This window comes from Sminthopsis crassicaudata, chromosome 3, assembly GCF_048593235.1.
Source record: "Sminthopsis crassicaudata isolate SCR6 chromosome 3, ASM4859323v1, whole genome shotgun sequence".
NCBI classification, from domain to species: domain Eukaryota; kingdom Metazoa; phylum Chordata; class Mammalia; order Dasyuromorphia; family Dasyuridae; genus Sminthopsis; species Sminthopsis crassicaudata.
This window is the reverse complement of record NC_133619.1, coordinates 344,452,642-344,476,492: the sequence shown is the minus strand read 5'-3', so window position 1 is coordinate 344,476,492 and position 23,851 is coordinate 344,452,642. Positions and strand designations below refer to the sequence as shown.

The 23,851-nt window shown below is 36.7% G+C and overlaps 1 protein-coding gene across 3 annotated transcripts in view; it reads right to left on the bottom strand.

Moving 5' to 3' along the window:
* MRAS (muscle RAS oncogene homolog) overlaps nt 1–23,851 on the bottom strand; it is a 113,067-nt gene that overhangs the window by 70,725 nt on the left and 18,491 nt on the right. Inside the window, exon 3 of one of the 3 annotated variants that reach the window (XM_074301634.1) lies at nt 2,800–2,910. The exons of the other annotated variants lie outside the window; for them this stretch is intronic. The gene's annotated coding sequence lies outside the window, so the exon portion shown is untranslated. The remainder of the gene's footprint in view (nt 1–2,799; nt 2,911–23,851) is intronic. 3 annotated transcript variants of the gene reach the window in all.

Genomic DNA, 23,851 nt, shown 5'->3' with positions numbered 1-23,851 from the left:
TTAGTATCCACTGCATCACCTAGTTGCTTCCTATATACACAGATATACATACATATACACATGAACATATATATATATATATATATATACATTATATAATATGTGAAATTTTAATATAAATTATGTAAATATAAATTTGCCAGCTTTGTGGAAGGCACTTCATTAGGATCTGGAGTTACACAAACACCTTTTCTTCCCTCCCCCCAATAGTCACTGCCCTCAAGGAGCTTATATTTTACTGTTTTCTAACATAATCATTAACACATTATAACTAAAAGTCAAAAAACAGAACTCAAATGCCATTTAACTGATTCTTCCGATATTCAGTTCATCAATCATTTTATTGAGAACTGTGTAGGTGCTAAATCATGTGAAGTCAAATGCTTTGGGTAAAGCTCTGGACCTAAAGATTTTTTCTGTAAAATGAGCATAGTGGATGAGCCAACCTCTAAGGCATCTTCCAGCTCTGACTCTTGTGATCCCATGATCCTTTTACATTGTTTGCCAAACATTTTGTTTTTCTGGAGCCAATTAATCAAGAGTGATTTGTTAAATACTTCCTAGGTGCTAGGCATTATACCAAGTGCTGGAAATTCAAAGGGAATGTAGCCCCTTTTCTCTATGGGCTCACATTCAATGTAAGTATATATTATATAACATTCTAAGTTCAAATCTAGCTTCAGACCCTTATTAGTTGTATGACTCTGGGCAAATCACTTACCCTCAGTTTACTTTGCCTCAGTTTCCTCATCTGTCAAATGAGCTAAAAAAGGAAATAGTAATGTCTTTTATCAGGAAAACCTCACAAGGGACCATAAAAAGTTGGACTGGGATGACTGAGCATTACTTGGGGGCAAGGGGAACGGGGTTCATTTTCCCAGCCAGGTTGGGAAATGTCTCATGTAGAAAATGATGTTTCACCTTACTTCTGGTGTAGAACTCAGGAGTTCAGAGATGAAGGATGGGGCTAAAGCTGATTGAGTATCAGCATTTCACATTGGCTCCTAAACTCTGACTTGCTGGACAGCAGTGAGACTAGGCCTGTGAATAGCTGCTTATTTCTAGCCTGAGCAAAATAAAGAGTATTCTTCCCTTCCCTTCCCTTCCCCTCCTCCCCTCAAAGCCATTAGGCTGGGGATTGGGGGAGGGTTGAACTAATTCTTCAAGGAAGCCAAGAGGGAGAGGTAAGATGGGGAGAACATTCTGGGCATGGGAGATGGCCAGTGAAAGGTCACTAATTCAGGAGATTGAGTGTTGTGTGAGAGGAATCCTAAGAAGGCCTTTTAGCCTGGTTTTGCCTGTACTAGCAATTGCTTTGGACTAGGACATTTGCTGGGTGAGGTGTTTATTTGTGGGAGGGTAGATTCTGAAATTTCTTTGTTTTATCCAAAAGAAGATGGTGCTAGTAACTTCTGGTTCTGCTAAAATCTTTCATTCTCATTTCGCTTCTTTCTTCCATTGCTAGTACAATTCAGTTTGTTTTATGTGATCTTCATATCCCAGCCTGAACCATTCCCCCGACCTCCTCCCCCACAAGCCCTTAAGAAAGATTGCAGTGATCTCATTCATATCCTTAAAGGCTTTGCCGATTTTGAAAATCATTTTCAAATTTGATTTACAACAACACTGCAAATACTCTGCCAAGTATTTCATATACTGGTAGTAAGACTAGTTTTCTATATAGAACCATTAAAATGAAATCTTGTAGATTATTGAAGACTGCCAGGTTAATGGGGTGAATAGAGAAGTACTATAAAGTGAAGGGAAAGAAGGAAATTAAGTGGATACCTCATGAAGCAGTCAAGAGGTTCCCTAGAGATTTTTTGCCCAAGCTAGGTCATGGGAAATAGATAAGTTTGCAGATGATTGTGTTGACATCTCTGCCAGGAGTTGCAAATAATCAGAGTTTTTAGGAGTTAAACTAGGGAATGGAACTGACATAATATCATTTAACATTCTCCCAAATACCAGGGCTCAGGCTAACCTATAGTTAGTTAGTCAGGAGCAGAGAGAGTAAGTATATGATGAGAATGTGGGCAAGAAAACATCATTCTGAGAAGAGACCAAAGGCCTAACCAGCCTGCCAAAGGGAAGCATGACATACACAAAAAGTTAAGAATTCCTCAACTAGATTGTCCATAAGGTTTTTTTTTTTTTTATCCCTAAGAGATAGATGATTCCATGAATTATAAGGTAGGCAGGTTCTCATAACTAATATACCAATGTCATTATAAGGCCCAGATACTGTTCCTATCTGAATCTTTTAAGAAGGATTGAAATTTAACCTTCTTCTTTTCTTCTTTAATCAAAAACGAAACAAAATGAAACAAAACCCCAACTAAGTCTGAGTTTAAAATTGTTGTCATTAGCTTCCCACCCACACCCTCATTGATAGTCATGATTGAAAAATCTGTTATTTCAGCTACCCCCCCCCTCCCCGAGATCTCTTGAGCTAAATGTTAAGAGGGGCAGAGTATTGTTAAGTGAATGCAATGGCTGTCAAAAGCTGTTAAAGATAATTCATTTTATGTCCTTTTCCATCAATAACTAAATGACTTGACATTTTTATTATTTTGGATTTACTGAGTACTGCTCTCAGAGCTTTCTGCCATTAAGAACAGCTGCCAAATTAAGGTCAACTTCATTTTGAACCTTCATTCAAGTCAGTTTCCAACTCAAGACACTGAAAATTGGGAAAGCATTGCATTTTTGCTACTGGAATATCTCACATATATTAATTTTTTTCCAATTATCCTTTCCTCTCTCTTTTTTTCCCCAACCCAAACTTTGGGCTCTTACCTTAGGGAGGACTCAAAAAGCACTGCCAAGGCCCCAGATGGGGTGAAGAAGAACCCCACGATAAAGTTAAAAGACAAGTGACTTTTTGTCTCTGGTCTGCACTTTTTGCATCTATAAAATGAGAAGTTATCACATTAGATAATCTCTAAGATTCTCCCCATCTACAAAATCGATAATTCTATGAAATCAGCTAATCTGACAATTGCCTCTTCCCTCACCATAATGAAAGTAATTTTTGCGGAGTGAATGGGAGTACTATGAAGGGACGGAAGGCAAGTAGGAGGAAACCTCATAAAGTAGTCAAGCAAGAGGTTCCCTAGAAATTATATTGCCAGGCTGGACTATGGGAAATAACTAGGTTAAGTTTGGAAATGATCATTGGCACCTCTACCAGGAGCTACAACTACTTAGTGTATTTAAAGGAGCCAAATGGAAAGACCATTGAATTTTATTTATTTATTTTTTGTGGTAAAGCAATTAGAGTTAAGAGACTTGCTGAAGGTCACACAACTAGTACATGTCAAACATCTGAGGCTGGATTTGAACTTAGGTTCCCCAGATTCCAAGGCTAGCTCTCTATCCACAGTGCTACTTACCTACCCCAAGCACTGGATTTTAATCAGATTCTGTCATTATTATGTGTGTTATCTTAGACCAGTACTTCAATTTCCTCATCTATAAGAAAAAGGGATTAAAACAAAGTCTCAAAGTCCTATCAAGTTTTAACATTCTATGATTCTTATTTTCAAAATTGAATAAAATTTTCTATTCTATGAAATGCAAAAAACTCTTACAGTTATTTATAAGTTGCGACTTAAATTTGATTCTCAATTGATTTTTTTCTTTCTATTAATTGGTGGCCCTATATTTTAAAGGTTTTGACATTTCTGCTTTAAGAGTTCCATCAAATAATATAAATGATTTTTTGACATGCTGCACATAACAGATAACAAGAAATTAGTGTATCAAATCATGATAACATTTTTTCCTGAATTCTCCAAAGGCTTTTAAACAGAAATCATATTCATCTTTACCATCTGTCTTAGTCTTTCTGAAAAAGCCTGATAATGTGACTCTTTTGGCTGATGAGTTATTCTGAAGAACTAAAACAATGGCCTAATCATTGGGACCCCTCACATATTTAGTGGAATCAGTAAAAATTCTTCAGGAAATGGTAATTAACTATAGGGTATTTTCAGTAAATGTGTCAGTTATAGGATCAGAGGAGCTAGTGATCCTAGCTCTGATACTACCTGGATGATATAGGGCAAATATTTAACTTCCTTGGTCTCAAAATTCTCATCTATGAGATGGAGGGTGGGGGCTAGATTACCCTTAAATTCTCTTATGGCTCCATATCTGTGAGCTAGGATGTTCTACATACCTATAATATACTCCATTTTCACTTCTACCTTTTAAAAATCACCAGTTTTCTTTCAATTTCATCTCCCCCTCTCCTTAAGACCTTAATTGATTCTTCCCAGATACTAATTTCTTTCCTTTCCCCACTACCTGGAATTTATTTTGTACATATGTATATATTTACATATGCAAGTGTTTTCTCTTTCTCCCTCCTATATCCTTAAGTGCAGACCAAATACTTAATAAGTGATGTCCATTAATTGATCCTGGGCTCTAAAGATTTAACACATTTATATGCACATATTTATGTGTGACCCTGGACAAGTCACTTAACTCTGTCTCAGTTTCCTCATCTGTTAAATGAATTGGAGAAGGAAGTGGAAACCACTCCAGTATCCCTGTCAAGAAAACATCAAATGGGATCACAAAAAGTTAGACACAACTGGAAAATGACTAAACAACAATGGCATATATACAAGGCAATGTAGAATTACAATGATAAATAATGCATAATCGGTGCCTTCAAAAAATGTGCGGTTCAGAAGATCACTATACACTTCAACAACAATACTGTATGAGGATGTATTCTGATGGAAGTGGAAATCTTCAACATAAAGAAGATCCAACTCACTTCCAGTTGATCAATGATGGACAGAGGTAGCTACACCCAGAGAAGGAACACTGGGAAGTGAATGTAAATTGTTAGCACTACTGTCTATCTACCCAGGTTACTTATACCTTTGGAAGCTAATAATTAATGTGCAACAAGAAAATGGTATTTATACACATATATTGTATCTAGGTTATATTGTAACACATGTAAAATGTATGGGATTACCTGCCATCGGGGGGAGGGAGTGGAGGGAGGGGATAATTTGGAAAAATGAATAAAAAAATAAAAAAATAAAATAAAATAAAATAAAAAATGTGCGGTTCAATTGTAGGATTAGATGTATGCTTATAGACATTATATACACACAAACATATATGCCTATACTATATACATGAAATATGTCATATAGATATAATATTGACTTAAATCTTATAAAAATGTCAAAAATTATTAGAATATACACTTATATATAGCATATATAATATATACAGATATATCTATATAGATATACCATATATTTTTATAATATACACACACTGATGTCCCCTTCAATACTCCAAGACATGAATATAAATAAGTTTGATATGGGGAAGAATGTGGTAAGTACAAAGGAGAAGTCCAAAGTGCTATGAGAACTCTGAGAAAGGAAAATAGAGGGGAAGGAAATCAGGGAAAGTTTCATAGAAAAGACAACAGCTAAATTGATTAGTGAAAGATGGGAAAGCCATCTATTCCAGTCAAAAGAGACAGTGGATTGAACACATATGGACATATGTAACGTGCTCTCCTGGCAGTTACAATTACTAGCTTAATAACCGGTAGCGCACTCAAGAACAGCCATGTGTAATCTTAAAAGCCTTTATTATACCTACTCACATACTGCCCTAACTGATGCCCTGACTTGTTGGTTCCCGAGTGAACACCTGGTCAGAAGACCCATGTGTTCACTACCAAAACTTTAAATGGGCGGACACAGTGCATCGGGAGATTGAGGCCCGGAAGTAATTTCTGTGGATATTAGGACTGCCCTTGGGCGGGATCCTGGCCATATTGAGATAGCTTCGTAATGTGTGTCTCTCGCTGATTGGCTGTGTATGTGACCTCACAGGCCCTATGTAAGCCCACTGCAGACAGCAGTCTCTCTCTTTAACCTGGCGCTCTTCACCCTGGCTCCCTAGCCTGGGTGGCCAAGCCAAGATGGGTAGCCAAAAGAGGTAAGGGTTTTGGCAGTGAACACATGGGTCTTCTGACCAGGTGTTCACTCGGGAACCAACAAGTCAGGGCATCAGTTAGGGCATTATGTGAGTAGGTATAATAAAGGCTTTTAAGATTACACGTGGCTGTTCTTGAGCGAGCTACCGGTTATTAAGCTATAGATTCAATAGATTGTGGTCAGAGACCTTTGAAGGCCTCAGAGGAGGCAAGCCGGGTAGAGTTCACACTGCAAAGGTCAGTGGTCAAAGGTACTCTGGTGGGTCTAGGACAGACTAGTAATTGTAACTGCCAGGAGAGCACGTTACAGACATAGAATAAGGGAAAAGCAAAAGGAATAGTAAATAATACAGTCAAATAGGTACCCAGATTATGTGAAAGGTATCAGCATGAGATATAGTATGCCTAATTGTGGAGAGCATATTTCTTAATCAAAAGATTAAACTTTTTGAAGTTAGCAATGGAGAGCTGCTAAAAATGCTTTTAATTATTTTTTAATAATTTTTATGGATCTGTGAAAAATCATCCAGATTGCTTATCCATTTGGCTAAATTTTCTTGAAGAGAAAATGGGAAAATAAAATACAAGCAGACCACATAACGATACACAGACTGTTCTTTACAGTGAAGGTTAGTGCTTAGGTGTGATTCTTATTTCTCTGGGGCCAAAATTTTTTTTCCATGAATATATATCTCAGAAATTATAATGGTCTGTGTTTACAACTCTGGTCTCTTTCTGCTTCCCTGTACCTATTTCCATTGCCAGGTTCCAACCCCATTCCTTTGTGGTACTTCCCTGGGTGAATTCTGACCCAGACTTGTCCAGCACTAATTTATTTTCTCATGCTTTCCACCCACACTAATCCATCTTCTCATTTTCTCCACCTGCATCATTCTTCATTTCCTCCACCCTCCTCAATCCCTCCCCCCACTTTGGAGACAAGATTCCTGCCTTGGGTGTTGGCACAATGGTAAACCCAGATTAACTCAGTTTAGGATTACAACTCCAGATTCAATTTTCTTGTATCCAAACACTTCTTCCATTAATTCCTGAGTGTCTAAGCACCCAGCCCCAGTAAGTACAACTACTCCTTTCTGTATAACAAACAAGATTTTTTTTCCATCAAATTGTGTTGCTCGACATCTCATATGGATGTAAGAAAAAAAGGAGATCCTTCTCTTTCTGCAGATGCTACAACATTTGCTCGAGATCCACAGTGTACATTTTCGTTGTTTTTATCTTTTAATGCAGCTGGCTCCCTTTGCTTTAGTCAGACAGTTTCTTGCTTTCTTCAGACTGTTTCTTCTCTACTGCACCTTTACAATGAAGTCATCTGAATTCTTTGGAATCTTTACTCAGGCTTCTTGGCACTATTTTTGGTGTTCTTTCCTCCTAATCCTCTGCTTTTTTTCTATGAAGTACATTCTTCCCCATGAGGTTGGGCCAGTCATATTTGATCTAGTAGAAAATGTTATACTAGAAAGACTAGCACTCCTCTGCTATGGATTCTTTTCAGAAAAAAAGGGAGGGGTTTCAATGTAGACTATTTGATGTTCTCAATTGAGAAGGGCCCATTCTTTACCTGCATTAATGAGGGGGAGCAGCTTATATGAAGGAAGCAGAAAATTGGACAGAAGAAATGGTTCTTTAATCAGAGGGCCTGGATTCAAGTCCTATTTCTGATGTTTATTACTTGTGTAATGCTAGGATCTCATTTTTCTTTCTTATAAAACATGGGAGGTGAGCCTGTGAGGTTTCTTCCAACTTTAGATCTCTAATGCTATTTTTTTTTTTCAGTAAACTTTTAATTGCTCAACTAAATAAACAAATGAATGGATGGATTGACAGACAGGTAGACAGAAAAACAGTGACAGAGCAATATTGGATCCTGGTACTGCTACTAGAGGTTTCAACAAATCCAAATCATGCTAGAGAAAGAAAACCCGGAGAGCAATTAAAGTCTTTCCCAGCTCTGACCTTTAACTGACGTGGCCCTAGGCAAATCTGGTTCTCAAATTTCCTCATTTGCAAAGTAAGAAGATTGGATTGTGATCTATTGGATCCTGATCGATGGCAATTGATGCCTTCCATCTCTGAATCCACTTTCCTCCGATTCATACCATCCTCCGACATTCTGATTGAATTTTACTTCCCTCTAAAATTGGGGCTAACATGATCTATCTAAAAAAATAGACCTTGAATCAAGCGATCAAGAAAGTATTAATCAAGTGCCTACTATATGCCAGGTACTATAAAGGGATAAAATTTGTGCAAATTTACTTCAAAAAGCCTCTAAAAGTCATGACTATGTTGTTAGAATTGAATTCACATTTCCCAAGAATATTCAATGCACCAGAGCATGGAAGCCATCAGTCCCCATTCTCTTTTTACCAAAAAGAAAACTGAGAATCAAAGAAATGATTTGCCTAAAGTCACAAGAGACTAATGATGATGATGATGATAGCCAGCATTTCTATGATCTTAACTCATTCTATTCTCATGATCACCCTTGATCTTAAATGCTGTTATTATCCCTACTTTACACATGAAACTAATGAAGATTGGAGAAATTAAGTGGCTTGCCCAAGATCACATAGCTAGAAACTATGGGAGAGGAGATTTGAATTCCTGCTCTCCCAACACCTGTGAAATAGGGTCTTTAGATAGTATTCAACTACCCAATGCCTCATATTTCCTTATGCTCCTGCTTGTTACCCTGTTTCTTCCTTTTAGATCCAACTCTCCTACTTGGGGTATGTAGTACAGTAATAAGAGAACTGAAGTTGTAAATCCAAAGACATAGTTGTAGACATTCTTCTGTCATTGATTCAATCTGTGACTTTAGAGAAATCAGCTACATCTTTGGCAGAGTTCCTGCCTCTTCAGTAGCCACAGCTACTAAAAAACCCAGAAAAGAAAGTTATTGACACTAAAATCCTTTATAGTGACACATGGTTTTAATATCAGAAATAGATGTGTTATTTTCTTTTTTTCCCCACTGTAAATCACACTAAAAAAAAGATGCATTGCCATTGGCTTTGCCCCTGTATCCTAAAGACTACTATCGCTTTCTATCTGATTTGCTGCTGAAGTCTCTTAGAAACTCTTAGTCATTTTCTCGTTTTATTAGGACATGAATTCCTTGAGAACAGGGGCTGTCTTGATTTTCTACCTGTAGTCTATAGTGCTTTGCATATAAGTAAATGTTTAATTAATTTTCATTAATTCAGTCATTGTGATGCAAGCAGAAATTAACACCAAGCATCAGCTACAACATGTGGCTTTTTTTTTTTTTCTGAAGCAATTGGGGTTAAGTGCCTTGCCCAGGATCACACAACTAGGAAGTGTTAAGTGTCTGAGATCACATTTGACCTCAGGTCCTCCTGATTTCAGGGCTGGTGCTTTATCCATTTCACCACCTAGGTGCCCCAACATATGGCTTTTTCAAAAGTTGCCATGGTTTGAGAAAACAAAGGCCAGCCAATTAGATGCATTTTTAGAATAAAAGAAAGTTCTTTCAGTAGAAAGGTGAAAGACCTTGAATATGGAATGTTATATGAGAGAATCATTTATTGATTGTTTTTCCTTGATGGTTTTCTTTGTAAGGAGGGGCAAGAAAGATGAGATATTGGGAATAACTATAATATATTTTAAAAAAAAGGCCATCAGTAAGTTTATATATATATGTATATAATATTGATACTGTAAAGCTTAGGGATACAACTAGTTACCCAGTGTAGCTGCTCTCATAAGAGAATAATAGTTTGGGGATACAAAGAGGATTTTTATTTATTTGAATAAATGGCTCTTCATAGAATCCTTCCCCTGCCCCCCCCCATCTCACCCCTGTCTCTGTATTTTTGCTTTATGAGTATGTAATTTGCATGGTCTTAGAATAACTATCTCCTGGTATGATGCAGGTCAGTGGGGAAGTCGATTTTCTTAAGAACAATTTTTCAGGAAGACGTCTATTTAGTTTATTGCCGGATATCCGTATTGTGCTGTTGTTCAAATGGCACTCTCAGATAGTAAGCCAATTAATGACTATTAGTAATCGAACTTGCCATGTGTATTCCATTAAGTACCTAAGTAGAAAATCACCTGGGAATTGTTTGTTTTCAGTGCTTCAAGTTACTTATTCATAAAAGAATTTTGTCTAAATTTCTCTTAGCATCTTGAATAACACTTTGCATGTAGACAGTGCTCAATACTGATTCCTTGAACTGAATATTGCAGTTTTGACTCTTAGTGATGTAGTAGGTTATAGAAAAGACAAACAGTGAGAATTTGTATAATTATTTTAAAAATTCATGGAATAGGGCTTGAATTGGGTCTTGATGGATAAAATTTGAATGGGGATATAGGAGGGCATTCCAGGAAAGACAGAGGTATAAATGAGAACAATTCATCTGTGAGATAATGATATCAGCTTGGCTATTTGGTCAGAAGATGCTGGTTGGGTGAAAAGTCAGTGATGATGGATGAGGTTCTAGTCAGGCTGGATTTTTTGTTCTCTTCTCTTAGCTCAGTTAAAAATTTTTTATCAATAACCCAAGTTGTGATGAAAGGCACCGTTTAATCAGGAAGATAGATAAACCAAAATCCCCAATCCCATGAAGAGTTTATCTTTTATTCCCAATTGATAATAATATTTGTTTTATTTAACTTACAGGTTTTGTGTAAAGCTACAATTTGATCATACATGTAAAGGGGATCTGCAGAATTAAAAATGTCATATAAATTGTCATAATAGAAAAGACATTCTTTACTCACTTGGTTTTTCCTGTATGGATAATTCAAACTTTTTAAGTTTATGGATCTTTTTTCAGGATCCTCTGCAATATCCCAGGACTTGATGAAATCAGACAGGTGTCTTTGTAGAAAAAAGAATTAAAAGACTTCATCATTTATAGGAAATCCTTTTTTTTTTTTTAAATGGACCCATGATTTCATCAATGCATATACTCTCTCCAATGATGCATACTGGATCCATTCATGTTTGCCAGACTTGTGACTTTTATTCATGTCTTTCTAAAAGTTCAAGACTGAACCAACCAAACTGCAAGACTTCCTTGATTTTGCTTTCTTCTGATATTTTGACCATGCAAGTGGAAGAGATGGACTGTGTAGCAGGATATTAAATTCTCTACCTCTTTTAGTCAACTGTGAGATGGTGAAGACAAAGTCTACTATGAAACATTATTAGCAGCCTTTATTAAGAATATCTTCAATGTATGTGTGTGAATTATACAAAAATTATACAAAATACTCTGTGTGTGTATGTGTGTGTGTAAAACACAACCAAGAAAACATTAGCAACTACTAACTTGAATGCCTACTTCCCCAAATTTCCTTAAGAATAATTCACCCACATACATATATATGTGTATATATGTACACGTGGGGTAGAGCAAGGTAGGCAAAGCTTCTTTGAAAAGACAATTCTTGTATTTGGTCTTGAATGACTTGATGAATGTGGATTAAAATGGAGATGGGGAAAAAGCATTTGAACAAAGCCTCAGGGACAGGAGCAAGGATGTTTTAACATAGGTTTCAAATGATCTAGACCCCCTAGTAGAGCCAAAGAGATCATATTTCCTGAGCACATAAACTTGTTCCAATGGCAAAGTGGGGAAACTGCCCATTTCTGGTAATTGTGCAAAGGGGAAGGGCAGCTCTTGGAATGCAAAGCCATTTCCTTCATATTGGTATTTTCCTTGTTATCTATGCCCACATGGTAAGCACACATCTCAGAAATATACTTTTCTTTTCAGTGGTTGTTTTGATCAAATTGACAAAAACTTCATGCAGTAACCCTGGACATCTATAGGCAAACAAATTGCTCACTCACCCTTGCTCACTCTGTAACTAGAACATTTTCTGTTCTGACTGGGAAGAACAAATGTTTTCTTTGGCTTATAATTATAAATATAAGGGATGTGAAAGACAAGAGGAGGCCAAATTCTATATGAAATCAACAATATTTACTAAGCTAATCCTTAGCCCTGTGTTAGTTACCATGGGAAACATAAAGCGGCATAAAAATGGTCTTCCCCTTTATGAAATTTAAAATTGCTAAGGAGAGACAAGTGATATACAGAAAAAGTTACTTTGATAAAAAATTTAAAGAACAACTCAAAGACATTAACTAAAGAGATGTCAAGATTCAATACATAATTAAGAGGCAATATGATATGATAGGGCATTGGCCTTGGAGACAGATGACCTATCTTAGACATTTATTATAATTATAAATTCTGCCTTAGACATTTATTAGCTGAGTACTAATAAATGTGGCTATTCAGTCATTCAGTCACATTCAACTCTTCATGACTCTAGGGACCATAACCCCAATGATATCCATGAGGTTTTCTTGGCAAAGAAAATGGTAAGATTTGCCATTCTCCAGTGGGTTAAAGCAAACAGAAGTAACTTGCCCACATAGTATCTAAAGCCAGATTTGAATTCTTCCTGTCTCCAGGCCCAAAACTCTATCATCCTGAACCATCTAGATGCCTATTAGGAGTAAATGAAATATACTAGTCATTTAGTCTCTCTGTGCCTCAGTTTTCTGAGGGGGTTGGATTTGATGGTCTCTAAGATCCTTTCTAGCTATAAATCCATTATCCTATAATCTAATTGCCAAATGAAATGTAGCCAACACTTTGCTATATGAGTGTAATGGACTAGGAGAACATTTGAGGTCAAAATCAGGAAAGACTTTTCCAGAAGAAGTAGGTTTTAAGTTGAATCTTAGGGTGGATGATAAAATTTGGATAGGGAGGATAAGGAAGACATTTTAGGTGGATAGAATGGAGGAAGCAAAAACCCAGGGATGGAGAAGCACAAGATGCATTTGGAGGACAATAAATAAACTAGCTTGGCTGGGGCAGAAGCCTTATGAAAGGCAGTTGTTGGAGACAAAATCATAAATGTCAAGCTAAAAAATGTGTATTTAATCTGAAAGGTAATAAAAAGTTGCTCTATATTCCTGAGGAGAGAAGTGAAAAGATTACCTCAATGAATTAGGAAGATTACTTTGGCATCAATGTGAAGGAGAAGCTGGAGATGAAAGACTGAAAGCATGAAATGATAGGAAACTATTATGGTGATTATTGTGATGGGCAATGAAGGTCATACTCAAATGATAGTAGTGTGAATACAGAAAGAAGGAAAATGCAGAAATGCTTTGGAAGAAAAAAAGTTAATAGGATTTGGGAGCTTATTTGAAAATGGAAAAGGAGATGAAAGAAAAAGAAGAGGAAAATAATGATCTTCAAGCCCAAATGAGGATAATGATGTCATCAATGGAAATAGAAATTTTAAGGAGTAGATTTTGTATGTGAGGTTGTTTTGTTTTGGGTAGTGTGGAGTGTGGGAGTATTGATGAGGGCATAAAGTAGAAGAGGATTGGACTTTAAGTCAGAAGATTTGAGTTCTTCCCACCTAATGACTACAGAGCTTCCTTATCCTAAACTTCTTTACAGCTTTAATTGTCTATAAATCTATGATGAGCAGTGAATTCATGGCTACTGCTGTTATTAAGGAGTTGTATAAGGTTGGCCACCAAATTATTATTACATCAGTATACATTATGTATACAATCACATATACACATACACACTCCATATATGGATAGTGTGCCAGCAAGACCTGAATTCAAATACAACCATTGACATTTACTACCTAAGGAACCCTGGGCATATCCCTGAACTGGAGAAGGGAATGGAAAACATTTCAGTGTCTTTGTGCAAAAAAAATCCCAAAATGGGATCATGAAGAGTCAGATATGACTAAATAATAATAACATGAAGCAAGGCACTTACATAGGAAACTGTGCATGGGACAGTGAAAGTGAGGAGACATGCATAATTAAACTAAAGAATGGGACCAGATTAGAAGGCCCTGAAATTCAAGAAGACATCCCAGAAATCATCAATAAATATTTTGTTAAAGGCCCATTATTTAGCAGGCACCATTCTGAGTATACAATGAAAAAAAATTAGATAGCCCTTTCCCTCAAAGAACTTAGATTTTATTGGAAAAGACAGTGAGTTCATATATAAACATACAGTATACAGAATAAATCTGTACAGAGTAAATACAAAACATAAGATTTAAATACAAGGTAGTTAGGGAGGGAAAACATAGCCATTGGGATGCCTGGAAAGATGTTTTATAGAAAGAGGTGCTTGATATATGTCTTGAAAATAGTTAGGGAATCTGGAAACAGAGATTGGAAGGGAACACATTGTAGACATAGGAAATAATAGAACAAAGGCAAAGGGACAGGAGATAGAAGGGGAATATAAAGAACTGTAGTTTAGCTGGACCATAGAGTGTAACAAAGACAGATTGTACTCAAGTTAGGAAGGATTTTAGAAGCTAATCATTAAATATCTCTCAAGTTATTTTACATATATATATAAATGACTGACATTTCCAGCTTCATTAAGGGTAGAACTACAGAAATTGATTTAAATTGAATTTAAAAAGGGGATGTTTCTATTAAAGGTAAATGTGTATCTTAACTGTCAAATATCAAAATCTATTATTTAGTGTCTCTTTCACTGAAGATCTCAAAACTGATATACACTTCTTATCTTTAAATAGGCTCCTGTTTGGATGCTGGACAATGGCCTAGATGCTTTCTAGGTGAAAGACTAATTGGTAAGAACACTGAAGTCCTTTCTTGAGCTGAACTGCCCCAATCTTTAACTCTGTTGCAGACATGGGCTGTCCATGGGTGTTTGAAGACCAAATGTGAATTTACCTAAAATACTATTTTATGGAAAACCAGCATAAAGCAAGAATCACGCAGAAATCATGGGCAGCAGTACAAAGATAGCCTCTTGTATGTATCGCTGAAGAATTTTAGTATTAATTATGAAATAAGGGAGATGTTAGCACAGAATCACCTAGCATGACATGCCTGTAACAAGGAAGGCTCTATGCTCTATGAGTAAAGCAGAATTGCACAAAGAAAACATGAACTACATAAATTTAGAGACATCTCCATCCCAAATATTCAAATGGACTCTACTGTAGTAGAGCCGTCCAAGCTCCTCTTGGTTTGTCACTGTACCTTGGGACAATCATTGTATGAAGGACAAACAACAGAACAGATGGCCTCTCTAATATGATAAACTCCACAAGAACAGCACGGAACAGTGGAAAGTCAAGCAACCCAGGTTTAAGCCCCATTTGTACTAATTACTTCCTATTACCTCTTGGGCAAGTCATTTAAACTCTCCAACCTCAGTTTCTCCTCTAAAATGAAAGCTTATACTAGATATTTCTGAGATCCCTTCCAAACTCACAACTATGTTCTTTTTTACTTTTACAGGTCCAGTCATCCCACCAATTTCCAATACAGGTTGTCCTCAATGTTTTAGTGTAGGTTTAAGCTTTAACAGCTTTAACATTGGATGGATCTGAATTTTAAAATACCTTGAAGAACTAAGCTATACCAATTGATGCAGTGCATTTTTAAAAAATTATTTCTAAGGAAAAGAAAATAAAGACAGTACAATGAAAAATTTTATTTCAAAGTAAAATTTCCTACATATATGTATATGTATCTGCACACACACATACCTACATATACATACATATCAAATGATTTGAAGGGTCATTTTAGTGTTAATAACCTAAAATTGCACTGGGATGTTGGCTTGATTTATAAAGTGGGGAAAAAAATAGGTTATAGTAGAAAGAACCTTAAACTTAGAGTTTAATTTAGAGATTTAGAGGCTTAAGTTTGAATTCTAGATTCACCTCTCACTATCCATGTAAGTTTAGATAAAGTCACACAATAGAGTGTGAAGAAGAATAGTGGACTTGGAATCTGAAGAAGTATGGGTTCAAATACCACCTTCAATATGTGGTGTTTGAGCTTGGGTAAGATACTGATGCTCTCTGAGCCTTATCTGTTGAATGAAGATAATACCCAGAATACCTTCCTTACAGAATCATTGTGAGGGTCAAATGAAATAATGTACACTAGAGATGTCAAACACATCATCAGACCTTCAGTGTGGCTTGCAACACCCTTGAAGTGCAGCTTAAACCAGACTAAAAAGTAATTGGGAAATATTTAACAATTTATATTTAAATATTTAAAATACTTTTTAAAAAAGTACAATAGAACATAAATAATGTTATTATGTAGCCTGAACAAATCCTTATATGGAATTTAGTTCCATTTTTATTTGAATTTGACCCTATTGATATACAAGTGGCAAAATAGATAAGAGTACCAGGTTTGGAGTCGGGAAGACTTATTTTCCTGTGCTTAAATCTGGCTTCACGCATTCACTAGCTATGTGACCCTGGACAAGTCGTTCAATCCTATTTGCCTCAGTTTCTTCATCTATCTCCTTCTTAGCTGAAAAAGAAATTACTACTCCAATATCTTTGTCAAGAGAACCACGAGAGTCAGACACAATTTAATGACTAAACAATAACAAGAATAATAACAGTATACATGAGGTGCTTTGTAAAATCTGAAGTGCTGTGAATAGAGCACTAGCCCTGAAGTCAGGAAGACCCAAGTTCAAATCTCATCTCAGACACTTAACACTTCCTGGCTGTGTGACTCTGGGCAAGTCACTTAACCCCAATTGCCTCAGCAAATAGATAGATAGATAGACAGATAAATCTGAAGTGCTACAAAAATGTGACCATAATTTAGGCTCAGTCTTTCAAATTTGATGGGGCCTATCAAAGTTCTTTATCCAGAGACAAAGTTAGGGCCACTTTTATAATATAATGAAGTTGAATGGGTAGACCTTAAGCACCATGAAGTTTAAAATCAGAGCCTAGGATTAAAAGGTTATAGTGAATGCCACTGTTGCCTTCCTCAATTTCTCTACCTCCATATTCTTTTTTATCACTGTCTTTTTAGTCAATAATGATATAGCATCTTCTGTTTTTTTCTTAGACTAAATCTTACTAGATTTGCATCAGTTTCTTTTAGCTTGATCTTTTCCATCCAGAATGCCACATTCTCACATCTCCCCCCATCAACATCAGAGAGTGCCTAAGAAATTGGATCTGAATGTGGCTCTAAAACCAATGGCAGCTTTAAAAAAAAAAAAGAAAGAAAAAACACCTCTCAGTTTTAGGCACCTATTAATACTTTAACAGTGTTGGTAATCATTGGAGAAAATTTCCTGGGAGTTACACAATACATTTACATAAGAATTTAGATTTGCATAATAGAAGAATGTAAAAAGAAATCTATTCAAAGAAAAATGCAGGTTAATGTCCCCAAAGGCTCTATACTAACCTTCATGAAGACAGGAGACGGGTACAGATGATCTCTGAAGCTAGCCTCTTTAATACTCTAAGATGGGATCATAGCCAGAGCTATTCCTAAGTGATTTGTAGCCTTGTGTAAATGCTGGCACAACAAAATCATAGATTCTTAACCTAACACATGCACTTACACATATGCAGGCTCATATATGTATGTGTGTGTGTCCCTCAGATATACACCCCCCCAACAGAGTTCCCTGTAATAGCCAGTTAAAGGGGAGTAAAAAGAAAGGTCAGAGATGGAAATAGTGAACAAAGATAGATGAGAGAGAGGTTCTCTAGGTTTTGAAGTATGAGTTTAACTGTTCATGGAATAAATTGTTTCTTCTGTTCACCTGAGGGCTTCTGAATAATCCTTAGAAATATCAATTAGCTGATGAACTACTCTTCGCAGTTCAGATACAATAGCAGACTGCCAGATAGGAAATTATTCTTTGGGATGCAGCAGCTGTGGCCAGAGCAACATAATTTTAAAGGGTGCAGAATGTAATGAAACCATGGGCTGGACTGCTGACTTAATAGCTGGAATGTGAAAATTCAGAATCAGATGATCTAAGGGTGAATCTATGGGAAACATTATATACAACGGTAGAGGAGATTCCTTCATTTTCCTAGGTCTCAATGTCCCTTCATGTAAAAGGCATTCAGCTTTTCTTATTTCAAAAAAAGAAGGAAGCAAGCATTTACCAAGGGCTCGCTATGTGTTAGGCCGCATGCTAATTTCTAGGAATACCAATAGAATCAAAACATCTTACTCTCAATGAGTTTATGTTCTAATGGGAAAAGGTAATTACAAAAAGAAGCTGAAAAGAGGGGTGGAATGAGTTAAAGAATGAAAGTGCCGAGCTCAGGATTCTGAAGTCCAGAAAGTCAGGAACATCATCAGCAGGGAAATGAAGGAAGACTGGTTTGGGTTCCTTTACAAAATGGAGGCTCAAGAAGGAATCCACAAATGGAAGATGGGGAGGCAGCCTTTGCAGAAGGGCAGTCTACTGTGTGTCAGGATGGTCCAGGGTGATCAGGCCCCACATGCAGAGGAAAGTTCCAGGATGAGAGAGCAGTACAAGCATGATTTTGAAGTCCAGAAAGTCCGGGTAAGGGTTAGGAGGGAATTTTGAATTGTGATTCTGAATCAGATTCATAATTTATTTCCCTTCTCCCTTTTCCCACCCTTTCCCCCCAGTTCTCTTTCTAAGAATGGCAATAGTGAGAGATCATATCTCCCATGCCAAATTCCCAGAGGAGACATGGATCAAAACATAGAATCAAAAAATCCACATTAGGAAGGAACTTCTAATCTTCCTATTTGGGAGATGAGGAAACTAAGGTATATCAATTTCTTCCATGTTTACATTTTGTATCTACTTATAGAAGGCAGATAAATGGTGGAGTGGATAGAGCATTGGGTCTAGAATCAGGAAGATTCACCTTCATGAGTTCAAAGCCAGCCTCAGGCACTCATCAGCACTTATCCCTGGTAGTCTCACTAAACTGCAAAATGAAGGAAGTGCAAACCCCTTTATTATCTCTCCCATGAAAACCCCAAAATGGGGTCCTAAAGAGTTAGACTCTACTGAAAAGCAACAACAAAAGTGCATCTACTTATTGGTACATGAAACAATGGATGTGGGGAGAGGGGGAAGGAGAGGTCCTGCTAGAATCAGGAAGACCAGAGTTCAAATGTGATCTCAGACAATATCTTATCTATGAGACCCTGGACCAGTCACTTAGTCTCTGTTTGTGTTAACTCACTAGAGAAGGAAGTGGCAAACCACACCCCTATCTTTGCCAAGAAAACTGCCTAAACTTGGTGTGATATGGTCTACTAAGTCACAGAGTTATACAGGACTGAATAACTGAATAACAACAAAACCAAAAAGGTATAGATAACATGTCTTGAGTTGATGAAGAGATCTTCCCCTAGTGAAGGCTACATATATATGTTGTTTTCTATAATAAAATATAAACTCCCTGAAGGCAAAAACTCTATCATTTTTGTCTTTGTATCTCTTCTACTAAGCACAATGCCTGGCATAGCACATAGTAAAGGCTTAATCAGTCTTGCTGATTGATAAATTTCCATCATCATTTCTACACCTAGAAGTTTATCTATGTCTTTTAAAAAAATGTATTCACACTTTTATTCTAAATTAAGTATATAGAATTTGAAATCTATGACCCTAGGTTCAGATTTCCTACTAGTTTACTTACTCTTGTGTAAGTTGGTCAAATCATTGCTCATCTCTCAGTCTTAGTTTCCTCATCTGTAAAATGGGGATAATAATAGCACTTACCTCCTCAGGGTTGCTGTAAGGATCAAATGAGATAATTATAAGCACTTAGCCTAATGCCTGGCATAAAGCAAACACTATATAAATGTCAGCTGCTAATTATAATTATTATTATTATTTTCTGTAAAATGAGGGGAATAGATTTTATACCATATTCTACTATATTATTTATACCAAAATATGTAAGCTCAAAATAGATACCTGACCTGAATATTAAATACCATAGTACTAAAACAAAAACTGGACGAGAACTTGGAGGTTAATTACCTTTCATGGCTATTAAGAGCTCTTAAGCAAAGGATAGAAATCATCATAAAAGACGAAATAAATAATTTTGATTACACAAAATTGAAAAGCTTTTGTGCTAACAAAATTAATGCAATTAGAACAGATAAGAAGGAAAGCTGTTAATTGTAGAGAAAAAAAAGTCTTTGTAACAAATATTTCTGATAAAGTCTGATATCCAGACTGAAATTTAACTAACACAAAGATATGACCAAGAGAAATTGGTTAAATGATCAAAAGATATGAACAAATAGTTTTCAAAAGAAGTCACAAACTATTAATAACTATGCCTAAGAATGTTCCAAATAACTATGAAGAAAAATGCAAATCAAAACAACTCCGGGGTTTAAATTCACACCCAGCAAATTGGCAGGGCTGACAGAAGATGAGAAAAATACATGTTGGAGGGCTATAGAAAGATTAGAACATTGGAGCTGTGAATTGGTGCAACTGTTCAAAAAAGCAATTTTCGAGCATGCTCTGAAAGTGACTAAAATGTTCCTAACCTTTGATCTAGCAACTGATCTAGTGATAATAAGAATATTCCCCACAGGAAGATGAAGACAGAAAGAAAAGTCCTATATAATACCTGCCTAAACATTCACAGCAGCACTTTTTTTAATGATAATAAAGAAATGGAAACAAAGTAGATACCCACTGATAGAGGAATGGTTAAATACATTATAGTATATGAATGTAAAAAAAGTATTACTGTGCTGAGAGAAAATATGATAGAGGCAGCATGACATATGTGCTAAAGAATCAGTTTTACTGTCAGGAAGACTTGATTTCAAATCTTTGATATTGACTTTGGGAATAACCTTTTGGTTTCCCAAGCATATCTCTTGAGATTATAAATAACAGAGAAGATATTAATCTGTATTGGTAAAGAAAGTTGCTCATGGAGCTTGCTGTTACATAGGTGTTATCAAAAGCTTGGTCCAAAGAGAAGGGGTCAGGGAAGGGGAGAGAAAGAGAAGGGAAGAGGAAAAAAGGGAGAGGGGACAGAGAGAGAGAAAGGGCAATAAGGGAAGAAAGGAGAAAATTTCAGAGAAACATGGGAAATCACATGGACTCTTACAGAATAGAGTAGCACCAAAAACAATGTAAATAATGATTACAATGTATATGTAAAAACAAAAACAAACTCCCTAAAGTGATCAAGACAAAAGTTGAGAAAATAAAGAGGCAAATCACTAAAAGTATATAACATATGACTCAGTTGACATATCATTAATTTTGATAAAGTACTTTTCTTCTTTTTAAATTTTTGTTAGAAGTGATGGCTCTGTGAGTATGAAAGCAAGATTTAAAATCCCTAGATTAGATCATTTCCAAAATTCTTTGGTTCTCTTTGCCTCAAGTCTTTCCCCATGCAGTCCATCTTCCATTCAGTGAGCAAAGTGATCTTCCTAGAATGTAGGTCTGGATCTGATCATACCCCCACCACCATTTTCCTACCCTCTCTCCCCAATCCCCCCACTCCATGCTACTCTAGTGGTTCCCCATTTCCTTCACAATCCAATATAAAATTCTCTGTTGGTTTTTGAAACTCGTCATAACCTGGCTCTTCCCACTTCCTCTTACACCTTATTGCCTTCTAGGGACCCTACTCTCCAGGGACCTTGGCCTTCTTGTTTTTCCTAGAACAAAATGCTCCAATGCTCCATCTTCTGAATCTATGTTACTTCATTGGAGGTCTCTTGTGCTTACAATGCTTTCCTCTTCATCTTCACCTCTTTCAAGTTTCAGCTAAAACCCCATCTTCTGAAAGAAGCTTTTCTCACTCCCCCTTTAATACTACTGCCTTCCTACTGAGTTTATCTCCATTTTATCCTGTATGTAGAGTTTGTGCACATCTCTTTGCATGTTGTCTCCCCAACTAGATTGTATGCTCCTAGAAGGCAAGGACTGTTTTTGCTTTTCTTTGCATCTCTGGTCCTTACTACTTTGCCAGAAATATAGTAGGTGCTTAATAAATGCTTGTTTACTTGCCTTAGGGCAATTACATGTTGCAATAGAGTACTCTGCCTGAAATCATGCTCATCTTTTTTTTTTTTTTTTTTTTTAGGTTAAATATGTGCAATTCTCTTGAATATATTTCCATATTTGTCATGCTGTGCAAGAAACATTAGAACACAAAGGGAAAAACCATAAGAAAGAAAAAAATAATAAAGAGGTGAAAATAATATGCTCCAAGCCCTATTTTGCCTCCATAGTTCTCTTTCTGGATATAGATGGCATTTTCCATCCCATGTCTAATAGAAGTTTAATCACTGAATGGTTGAGAAGAGGTTAATTTTTCTGAATGCAGATCTAACACTTACTAGCTGGGTGACCCTGGGCAAATCACTCATCCCTGTTTGCCTCAGTTTCCTCATTTGTAAAATGATATGGAGAAGGAAATGGCAAATCACGCCAGTATCTTTGCCAAGAAAACCCCAAATTGGACATGATTGAAATGACTGAACAACAAAAGGCTTGTCTTAACTTGATTCACATGATCCTACGACCTCTGACAAGTAATGAATTTCAATATTCTACTCCAACAGCATTAATTACATACACAAGACTATCCCCCTCCCTTTTTAGGTTCTGGCACTAACTAAAGAATATGAAAACTAAACTAAAGAGAAGCATCTGAATTGCAGAGGAAAAGGTGATGGATTTGAAGCCAGCAAACCTGTAAGAAAATCCTTGATTTGCCCCTTGCCAATGATGTGAGTTAAGATTCCTTTCTGATTCCCAACCCCCATGAATTCCAGTGGGAGGATATCCAGGCTCTCCCAGCCCCCATCGGATCTGAGACAACTTGGGCTGTCCCAGCCCCTATTCTAATGATCTGCTCAGGTTTCCCAACCCCCCACCCCAAGCACAAACAGTTTCCTTATCTAAAAACCCATTGAATTCTATTCAAATTTTAACCCTGGCTGAAGCTCAAGCCAGAGGCCAACCTGGAACTTCACCCATGAGCCCCTTCAGATTACCAAAAGCCGCCCATTATAAAAGGGGCAAAACTGGAGTCCACTCTTTGCAGGAGTCCTAAACACAGCATCCTTACACTGGCCATGTCAAGTATTTCTGCCCACTGGTGCCAGCCCTGGCCCTGGTGTCTTTCTACCTTTTAACCTTATTTCCAAAGCCCATAATAAACCTCTTTTATCAATCTAGGTTTTCGAGTCTGTAAATTCCTTTACAGAGGACTCTTGCGCCGCTATTAGACTCATTTAACTCTGTATCTTTGCGCCGAATCCAAAGGGGTTGCAGGGGAGCTCTGTTTGACTCCCTGTACCCCAAACCTGTCACTAGACCTCAATTAAACCTAATTTCATTTAGATACTCCTTATCTAGTTCTCATCATTGCTAGTGTGGTCTCTGGCAAATTGCTCAATCTCTCTAGTCCTTATTGTTTTCACTTGTAAAAAGAGGAAACTGGTTGACATGACCTAATATCCCATCCAGCACTAAATCTACTATCTTATATTCCTAAACCCATTTAAGTGGAACAAAGGAGAATCAGTCCTTGAAAGAGGATCTGCAAGAAGTTTTCAAATATGGGAATGGTTCTCAGGTAGGAAGGTCCATTGCATATAATACGTATTTATTAAATATTTGTTGATAACAATGGCTAAAGTAAAGTAAATAGCAAAATCTCTTGTAGATATTATCTAAATTAGGTGCTATAATTATTCCATTTTGCAGATGGGGAAATTAAGTCTCAGAGAGATGAGGCTTGCCTAGCATCACACAACTTATTGTTGGATTGTTTCTTTATTTTTTTAACTCTTGTCTGATTCTTCATTACTCCATTTAGAGTTTCCGTGGTAAAGATACTATAATGGTTTCTTATTTCCTCTTCCAGTTCATTTTACATTGAAGAAATTGAAACAAAGAGGGTTAAATAACTTGCCCAAGATCACATAGCTGTTCTCTGAGGCTAGATTTGAACTCATGAAGATGAGCCTTTCTG